The sequence below is a fragment of the Malaclemys terrapin genome, chromosome 5 (genome assembly GCF_027887155.1).
Source record: "Malaclemys terrapin pileata isolate rMalTer1 chromosome 5, rMalTer1.hap1, whole genome shotgun sequence".
Taxonomy (NCBI): Eukaryota; Metazoa; Chordata; order Testudines; family Emydidae; genus Malaclemys; species Malaclemys terrapin.
Window position 1 is genome coordinate 74,851,249 of NC_071509.1, and position 10,529 is coordinate 74,861,777.

At 43.1% G+C, this 10,529-nt stretch overlaps 1 long non-coding RNA gene across 1 annotated transcript; it reads right to left on the reverse strand.

Annotated features, from left to right (window-relative positions):
• Positions 1-623: 623 nt before the first annotated feature.
• LOC128838590 (uncharacterized) lies at positions 624-4,976 on the reverse strand. Its single transcript, XR_008445211.1, has 2 exons — positions 2,095-4,976; positions 624-1,241 (listed from the first exon to the last, which is right to left on the reverse strand). It is a non-coding gene; the product is annotated as an uncharacterized LOC128838590 (long non-coding RNA).
• Positions 4,977-10,529: the final 5,553 nt, after the last annotated feature.

Here is a 10,529-nt window from a genome sequence, read left to right on the forward strand (position 1 = left end):
TCCATATGCTTGGAAGGAGCACTGAGAACGTCCACACTTCCACCCAGAAAGTTTCCAAGTATGTCTCCATGGCCACAGATCAGATGGTACTCCTAACGTGTCTGTAAGGGCAGTGGGCCAAGCCTGGTGCTCTAGATCATTCCGAATGGCCATTAGCTGGTCATTCAAGAAATCCTGAATCTCTGAGCATGCTAGATCCCACTGCAATGCCTTCCCAGCCTCAGTGATATTCAATACCATCTCTGTCAGCAACTTCTGGGTCATTGAACTAAGGGCAGAAATAACATGTAACTCACCAACTCCAGCCTGTACCTGGGTTAGTTGTGCTCCAGAAACAAGGCCTATGGCCTTCTCTAGTTGGCCCAATTTCTCATCATGTTCCTGGTTCTTAAAAATATTCCAGACTGCTACTGCATTATTGGCCCCATCCCACAGGGATCCGGTCAAGTCTCTCTTCTTTCTAGAAGAAATAACCCAAGCCCTCTGTTGTGCTAATCTAATGGCAGCCCCCTGTGAGCAATTTGGGTATGTAGAGGTAATCTGGAAACTGGATAAGGGTAATGAAAATTTAACAGTCCCTAGTGTAGTGTTAATCACAGTTCATTGATATCCTAATACATTTCTTTTTGGTGTAGTACTATACCACATTCCCAAGCATGGGTCCCACAAGTTTCTTCCTGCCAGTGTATAATTCTTTGTTTCTTCACCAGGGTCAGTTCTTAATGTCTCTTGTAGTCAGGAATCCCTGGACTTTGTGGTTTCAATGAAGCAAGTGTTCCTTCTTCTCTTTTCCTGAAACAGTGTGGTTTAGCATCATACAGGGGAGAGGTTACTAGCACATCACCCTGTAATGGTTTTGCTTCTTCTAGAAAAATCCAGAGGCACAGTAGGTCTGTCAGTGGACAAGGGAGAGGTTACTAGCACTTCACCTTGTCTTTTTTTTTTTCTTTCTTTCTTTTTCCTGCTGTCCAGAAGACACAGCAGAGCTAGAAGGAGAAATAGGCTTATCATCAGTCGGAGAGTCCTCCCGAGGTGGAGGGGTCTTTTTACAGTGAGAAGCATGGGTCCAGGCAGGTAGTCCTTGGCACTTCACAGTGGTGGTGGTGGTTAACAGGACTTGGAAAGGGCCTTTCCAGTGTGGAGCCAAAGCAGTCTTTCGTTGATAGACTTTACGTAGACTCAGTCTCCTTGTTTCAATGAATGGCAGGGCTGCTAGGGTCTTTGGGTAGCACTTCTTTTATCTGTGAGAAAAGAAACCTAAACCATTTCATTAATGCCTGGCAGTGTTTTTCAGATCTCATAGTTGCTTGGGCACATTCAGGCCCCCCTTTTCTTGGCTATCAGCCAAGTCTTAGCTGTGGGCAGTGTCCTTGGATGGTGCCAGCATCTTATCTTTGGACTGAGCTTGCTAGCTATTTTTTTCTCAGTTAACTCATTCTGTTCTTTTTCCTTCTCCCCTTCTTGGCTTCTTTTAACCTACAAAGGAAACTTCCACTCTTCACTTATACACCTTTTCCCAACAATGAACACATACACATTGCCATTATACAGTACATTAGTCTTATTATTCAATGTATGCCATGTACACCCTTCCAGTAAAATAACTTTATTACAGAGCTTTGGACCAACAAACCAGGACAAGCACACCCACTTTTGAGGAGTCCACTCAGTACAACCTCAGGTGTCCAATAGCTTTCCTCCCTCCCCAGCCCTCTGGCTAGAAATCTGAGGTAGCCAGAAGGATCCCATGGGCAATATGGGGAGTGGGTTAACCTTCCATGTCCTTGCTTCCAAAGACTGTTGGTATGCAAATTTTAACAACAATTTTTTTCAATTAAAAAAAAATCTGGCCAATGAAGTTTTTTTTCTTACTTAAGCAACTGTATTACACTTTAGTATATCACATTTTCCTGATTTATCCAAACACTTTTTGTATTCCAAGTTGAATAAAACAAGTATCTGCTTTTTTTGATTTAACCCTTCTATTTAATTTTGAACTAGACTGTCTTATGAAAATATTAAACCCAACAATTCTGGCCACAAGACAAACACCACAAGACAGGACAAAGAACACAAAAATAATTCCTATTGTACCAGTAAATGCATGGTACATTGAATGCTGTTCAGCTGGCATCCGTTTTCTCTGATGATCTGAAAGACAAAAGAACAGAGGTCTACCCCTTCTGGGTAGTCAGTCATTGCTTAAAATATTTCCTTTATATACACACATACTCTTGTTGATTTTAGACAAAACAGAGGAATTACCCCATATTTCTTTGTATTTGTTTCATAGGCAGCCCAGGTTTCAGTGGCTTCTACCTTATTAGTTAGAAAATTGCATTAATACAGATGCTTTCTGGCTTGCTTCCAGATCCAAAGCTATCCACAGCTTAAAAATTCTTATGTAAAAAGTCACAATTAACTTTCCCAGACTTTTGATTGCCTTTTACTTCTAACTCCTGCTTTCAAACACCCAGTGATCTGAAAGAGACGACACAACCTATATTGGTAGGTTTGCATTTCTTTTACCTCTGCTACAATATACACTGCACATGTTCTGGGGAAAATGCACATCCTATCCACAATTCAATTTCCACAACACTAGCCACATCAATTTCTACACAAGGTGTAACTGTTTCTTTTGTGCTTACAAAATCTCCATGCACCCCTAGTAAAGTGACAGTTCGACCACACAGAGCCAGGGGCACTGTCCTTCTCTCTCTTTTTACCAGATCTTTTATCTGCTATTTTGTTACCCAAAAACAAATTCAAATCTTTATTCTTTCCTGAACACCGGGTAAAGGCCATTTACTTAACATATAATCCAAAGGGCTATCCTTAGAGAGTTTTACCAGAGACCCACCCATCTGCCTGCTGACACTCTAACAGAGAATTACACAGAGAACAGAGGGAATTATGGCCTAATAGGATCCTATTACAGGAATTTCTACTAATACTGACCGCTACAGGGGACGGGACAGAAGGATCCCAATTCAACCTCAGAGCTTCATTGCACGCGATGGCTTCCACTCTGAGGAATTACGAATGAGAGGCTCAGTTCCATCCACACACCCAACACCTAAATGTATAAGACAGAAATTCATTAACCGGAGTCGCCATTAACTGTCACCAAAATATCGGGTCCACCTAGCTGAGAGCCAATAACAGCCAGACAGGGATAAGGAAGAGTTGCTTTATTCTGCAGAAGAAAGGAGAGCCTTGCACCTTGGTACAAAGACTCTGTCTTACACACATTTTACCATTTCAATTATTATCCTGGGGATTTGAAATCCCCATGCTTATAATTACTTACTCCTTTCCTTCCACTATGCCCTCAAAGTTTCCAACCTGTTCTCCAATCTCTCTATCTATTGCCTGCCCGCTTGGACCCGATCCTGCTTTTCTCGCTGAACCGTCCCTTCCATGGGCACCAGCTTTTTCACTACCAATTTAGATAGGAGGGTGGGCTTCTTAACTAGCCCCCACCCTTCCTGGTCTCTTCTCTTTATCTTCTTACTCACAAGGCTACCCAAGTCCTCCCCCGTGAGGCTTGCCACTTGGGCAAAACGCATTGCCCATTGGCATTTAACTATTCAATTTTCTCTTGTGGCAAACACACTGCTCTTACAGCATATGCAAACACAAATGGTTAAATTCTGACAAGTCCCTGAAGGACCGGTACTTGCTTAGCCAGTGCTTCCTTTTCTGCCTGGAAGTCCTGTCTCAAGGCTTGCAACTTGCCCTGGGCGTAGGTTTGAGTTGCTGCCTGGTTCATGATCTATGCTCTTAATTGCTCAATTCTAGTTATCAAGTACACAACTCTTCCCTTTTCTCCAACTTCTCTGTTGCCCAGTCCTGCTACGACTGGGGTAGATCCACCTGACACCCTTCCCGGTCAGCCGGGGTGGAAAGAGGAATGCTAAATCCCTCTCCGGTTCTCAGACTTACTGCGGCTGAGAGTAGACACACTTTCATACTCACACACGTACGTCCAGACTGGCCACGTCTGTGTATAACGTTCAGAGAAGGTGCTGTGAAATCTCCAACTTGCTTCCTCTCTTGGGAGGGCAGTTCTTTTACACCCTGAGGTCTCCTGGGGCATCTTTTCAGTGATTCCAGTCCAGGCCGGCTACCTGTGGCTTCTTCAGCTTCCCCAAACCACGCCAGCTCCAGGGTCGCAAAGGCAGACTGTTGGATCTCACTGGACAGTTAAGCTTTGCAAATGTAATCTCAGCACTTTAACTTGTATTGCCTTTGGTTTGACTATGTCTATATTTTTTCACAGTCAGCTGGGGCCGAAAGCAGTTTTTCTTTATACTTAGTCTGGTCTGCATTGATTCTTGACCTTGAACGCAGATTAACTTTCTCTTTATCTCTGGACCAAGCTGAATTTCAAATTAACCCGTTCCTTTCCTCAATAGACAAATTGCTCCCATTTGTGTCAGAGGCTTTTTTGTGATTAAAAGCTCCTCTGAGATATATGATCTTATCTAGATTGAAGGTACCTTCTAGTGGGCATTGTTTAGATGAATTTTCACGCGTGTAATGATTCCAATTCTCTAAATACCTGCAGGTTTTAGTACCATAATGTACGTACATGAAATAAGCTGGGGTACCCTTAGTGGGTGAGAGGGAATCCTTAGACTGTCCCCCACCCATTTTCCAATCACACACACAGGGAGGAGGATGCCCTGTCCGCGCTAGCGGCACATAAACTAAGGATCTCTCCCTACAGGGTATTCACACAGGAGAGACTAACGAGGATGGCCACGACCCTCCTACACCTCCCTTCAGCAAAGAGCGTCGGCTAGTCTCAGAGAGACGGCGCCGCTTACTCTGTTGCATCCAGTGAGATGATCAGACTGTCAGTGGCTCACACGGAGAGGAAAAGGGGAGGGAAGATGGGTTCACACACTCCTAGACCCAGGTAGCCTCCTCGCCGGACGATGCCAGGACGAGTTAGCCCACCGTGGGTCGGATCTCCTAAAAGATCCTCTAGTTACCAGGCTTGCATTAGAGTAGTTCTGGTCACGAGCCAAAAGACTTCGCAGAGTACTCTGGGCGTCTTCCGGTAACACTCAATTCACACTGGTGTACACACACACACAGACCACACACACACCAAGGCCTTATACCAGGTACTACTCCCAAGTACCTCGATGCATCACTTGAGGCGGTAACAACCCCTCTTGAGGCGGTAACAACCCCTCAACACAGGTGCAAACCTTATGCACCTAGCATATGCATACAGGGGGCGGCAAACAATTCCCCTATTACGCCGCTCAGCATCTGACCTTGCTGCACAGTCAATAAGTTCGGATGGCGTGAGCCCAACAGGGGCAGACGGCCCCACGGACAGTCCTCCTCCGACACCCCAATAGAGATTTCAAAAGGTCTCCTACCTCTATTGTGGCGCCATGGGGTTCGAAGGGGAACGATCCGTAGCAGCTGCCGGTGCCTCTGCGGGCGTTGCCATCCCGGACGAGCCCCCAAATTGTCGGAGAAAAACTGAGTTCTCACTATTTGTTTAGGTATAGCAAGTCAGATGTTTTATTAACTCTCACATGTGCAGAGGGAGAGAGGTAAACAGGTCTCTCACTGATAACTAATTACAGCAAGCATTTATACCTTTCATTACAAAAATAATGAGGGACAGCAGCATTTTTGTTTATACATAGGCCATCTTGATATCTCATTTCCTCAGTTGTTTTGACTCTTGCCAACATACAATTATTTTCTATACCTTATCTACCCAAGGTCTTCTACACTTTATCTATGCTGAGGTCATCATAACTTCTTACACAGCTCTTTCTCACCCGCCTCACACAATCCTCGCTTCTACAAATCTCGCGTTATCAGGGTTACAGTTAGCCTGACTCTTGCTAACAAACGTCATGCATTACAGTTCCCTTCTGTCAGTTCTTTTCTCTGCTTCCACATAACTAAACTATTGTTGTATGTAAAGTAAATAAGGTTTTTAAAATGTTTAAGAAGCTTCATTTAAAATTAAATTAAAATGCAGAGCCCCCCAGACCGGTGGCCAGGACCTGAGCAGTCTGAGTGCCACTGAAAGTCAGCTCTCGTGCCGCCTTTGGCACACGTGCCATAGGTTGCCTACCTCTGGACTACGGCTTCTCAAAATTACATACTACAATCTTTAGGGCCAGATACTGAGATGGTGTAAATCTAAATAGCTCCATTTACTTAAATTAAGCTATACTGATTGACACCAATTGGGAATCTGGTCCATAGAATTAAAGAATATTTCTTTAATGTATAGAATTCTGTAGCAGGAATATAATGCTCATTCTCTCTTGAGAAATACAGCCACGTAATATCTGTTCTTTGTTATATAATATGTTCTTGGGTGCTGGCATTAACAGATCTCAGGCATTAGAATCAGTTGCTGCAGAGGTAATAAACATAAAAAATAAGGGAGGATGAGATTGTTTAAAAAAAAAAAATTCTTTCCAATCTATGCATGTATTTATGACCTTCATAGCTGAAGAGGTGTGTTGCAGTGATGGCAGATTTAACTTTTTAAACATTTTAAAAACTCCCCAAAGTGTTACTAGCAAATTTAAATTTAAGCCTGACATTTTCCTGGTGTTCTTTTTTGATAATTACCTTCTCCACTCCATCTCACTGATGCATGTCTGTCTGTTGTACCATGATGAGTGGTAGTCAGAGGACTAAGTTCCCATGGACAGTGGAGACAGCTGTCACTAGAAGTAGATCCAGTGATGGTGTGCTTACCATGAAGGGAAATTCCTGTGGCACCGTGTAATCCAAAACACAAGACTGCAGAATAGGTGTATCATACCACCTGGAGAGACCAGCAAAATCTGGGTAAGCAGTCTGATGGTGGTAAAGAAGTCATAAGGCAAATTGTGCATCTTCCAACACCCAAAAACACTGAACCAGACATTGAAAAGATGCCATTAGCCAGTGTCCACAATTGACGACAGCTTGCCAGAACTTTCAAAGTCAGAATCTTTATAGTCTGATGTGAAGAACAGGTTTTGGCACATAAGCATGGATAAAGAGTCTGGCAGCTGACAACCTTTGCTACACCATTTGGTCGCTAAAGATGGCAGTGCATGGTAATGGCTTTAAGTTTTGTACCAGAGATGTTCCAGTGAAGATGCACCCAAGCACTGGAAAGGTTGCCTGGAGTGAAAATAATTGCAGATGCTATTCTCATTGTAGGTGAAGAGAATGATATAGAAGCTGAACAAGACCATAACAGTGATGCTAGGATAAGAATGTCCCAGAAAAACTGACTCAAACAACATGTGGTGGCATACATAGGACATCTACAGACAGCAGAGGGATTGAAAGCAGATCCCAACAAGATCAAGACAGTCAAAGACATGCTAGCTCCAGTGGATGTGAAAGGGGTACAGCGCTTCATGGGAATGATAAATTTTCTATCCAAATTCTGTCCACACTTGACGGCAGTAGGGAACCCTTACGTCAGCTCATAAGACAGGATGTTGAATGGGATGGGGCAGGTCCCCAAAAGCAAACATTTGACATGCTGAAACAAATGATAGCGGATACCTCTGCCCTGAAGTACTACCATCCAGGAAAGCCATTGACACTCCAGTCTGATGCATTGGAGAAAGGATTGGAAGTTGTGCTTTTGCAGGAGCAGCTATTCACTTATGCAGGAGCAGCTATTCACTTATGCCAGCAGTGCCCTGTCAGAGACCGAACATGGGTACACCCAATAGAAAAATAGCTTCTGCCTGCAATATGTGGAGTGGAGCAATTCCATCAATACACCTATGGCCACTTAGTAACAGTGCAATCAGACCCCAAGCCCCTAAAGACAATCGTGGCAAAGCCCCTTCTTAGTCCTCCAAGATTGCACTGTATGCTAGTGTGCCTCTACTGCTAGCAGGTAGAGATCAGATAGTGTACAGGATGGCTGATACCCTAAGTAGGGTATAACTATCCAACATCAGTGAGTTGGAGGATGGGAATCAAGAACTACTGCAGCATGTTAATGGTGTCAGTCTTCCAGGTTCAACAGCAAAGGTGATGGAAATCAAAGAGGCTAAAGAATCATAGAATCTTAGGACTGGAAGGGACCTCGAGAAGTCATCAAATTCAGTCTCCTACACTCATAGCAGGACTAAAGATGTTTGTCTAACCTGTTCTTAAAAACCTCCAATGATGGAGATTCCACAACCTCCCTAGGCAATTTATTCCCATGCTTAACTACCCTGTCAGTTAGTAAGTTTTTCCTAATGTCCAACCTAAACCTCCCTTGCTGCATTGCTTCTTGTTCTGAAAGGGCATCCAAGTACAGGCAGTCAAGATAACAGTGTTAGCAAGGTGGCCATAAGAAAAAAGCCAAGAACCAATAGGAGCAGAACCGTATTTTCAAAATGAAGATGGGCTGAGCATGCAGGATGGAATATATTTCCAAGAGAGAGTTGTTGTCTTTAACTTGTTATGTAAAGATGCCATGCAAAAAATACATGCCTCACACATGGGTAATGACGGCTGTCTTAGACAGGCTCAAGAGTGGGTTTCTTGGTGAGGAATGATACACAAATTCAAACTTTGATAGAAGGGCATGACATCTGCCAGTTGTGGGATAACCACCAGCAGAAAGAGACTGTTACCACATTAGTTGCTCACACGACCATGGGAAAAGGTGGGAACTAACTTATTTACCATCACAGAAAAGAATACTTGATTATAGTGGACTACTATTTGAAGTTTTTGGAGGCTGACAATTTCTCTGATACAAGAAGCGAGTCAGTGACTGGCAAACCGAAGGCCCACTTTGTGATATAAGTAATTACGGATGCTATATTCACTGACAATGGTCCCAGTTTGGCTCTGAAGAAGTCCAGAAATTTGCACACAGCACATCTTCTCCCCCAACATATCCACAGAGTAATGGTAAGGTGGAATCAGCTATGAAAAAGCTAAGAAACTGTTACACAAAGCTGTTTCTTGTATGTCAGGCCTCTTGTTAGCATTTTTGGCACACAGGAATACCCTATAATTGGGGTGCCAAAACAGTCCAGCCCAGGCACTGATGTGATGAAGGACCAACATCCTGTTACAAATGAGGTGAGATGTGTTACAGCCAGATGGATGGGGAGACCATCAAGGGGAGATGACCAACAATCAGAGAAAATGGGCACTAGAGTATGACTGGTCAGCCAAGGACCTACTGGCCCTGGAAACAGGCATTCTTGTGAGGATCCAACCAGTAGAGAAAGGCAAGGAGGAGTGGACTAAAGGAGTCATTGAGGGGTACCCAGGTCATAGGACATAATTACAGGAACAGGTGATCCTAAGGAACTGGAGTGATGTATGAGCCAGTAGAAACAACTCCCATAGAGAGCCTACAAAGATTATCACAGAACAGAGAGACAGAGAAACATCCAGAGGCCTGCCCCACAAGGAAGGAGGGAGGAAACTCCACAGGGATAGTTTGCTAGACTCAGTGACCGGTGACAGGGAGACAGACAGATCAGTCCCAGTGCAGTCACCTGTTGAAATCAAACTATCTTAAAGATGAGATAACCAGCTGAGTCTGTGGTAAAGATGAAACTTCAACACAGCTATGTTCTAGTAACCTCTGGCCAAAGGGACACAGGGCGGGGTGAGGCTGGGCATCAATTATTTGTTTTTAAATGTTTGTTTTACAAACATCTTAATATAGGGGAAAAGTATCATTATCAGTAGAACTGGAGTCAGAGGGTCCATGTTTCCTGGAAGGGCTGTTATTGAGGGGATACCTCGGAAACGGGGAACAGGTGGAGTAAAGCTGGAAGCAACACAGCCACATGGACAGAGCCATGCACAGAGTTTAATAAAATTACACTTGTTCTACATAACTTGCATTCAGCTTCATTCTTTAGTAATTAAACAACTGTCAGCCCCACATCACTCTGCTGGAGATGTGAAGATTAGAAGCTCCATGAAACATGTCTTGGATTTTTGGGATATAAAATATTACTTTAATATTATCCTAATAATAATTAAAGGAGTTGAAATTCAGGGCTTACAAACATTTGAAGCACTCCACTACCTTTACATTGCATTCCATATACAATGTGAAACTGATCTGTTCCAAATTAAGGCATTTATAGCAGAATAAAGCAATGCAATAAGTTGAAGTCATTTTCCTACTGTAATAGACCAGAGGCTCAGCCACTTTCAGACTGAAGAACTTTAAAAAACATTGGAAATGCTGCAATTATTTTTAATTGCTATGTTCAAGGTAGAACAATTTAAAATTACTAGAGCATCCATTTTTTTAGCACTTTAATTTGGAAGCAAGTCAAGTAATATTCTGCCATGGCAGTTTAAGATATATTAAGCCAATTTACAAATGAAGCCTTTAGAGAAACTAATGAGGAAAAATGTACATTAAAAATGAATAAAGATGGTCATGCAAAAATATAGATATTCTGAGAAATTGTATAAAGAATTCATAATTAGGTCCTAGGCATATAAATGTTTATAGTGTTGAGGGCTGCGAGGGACAGAAAGAGTTG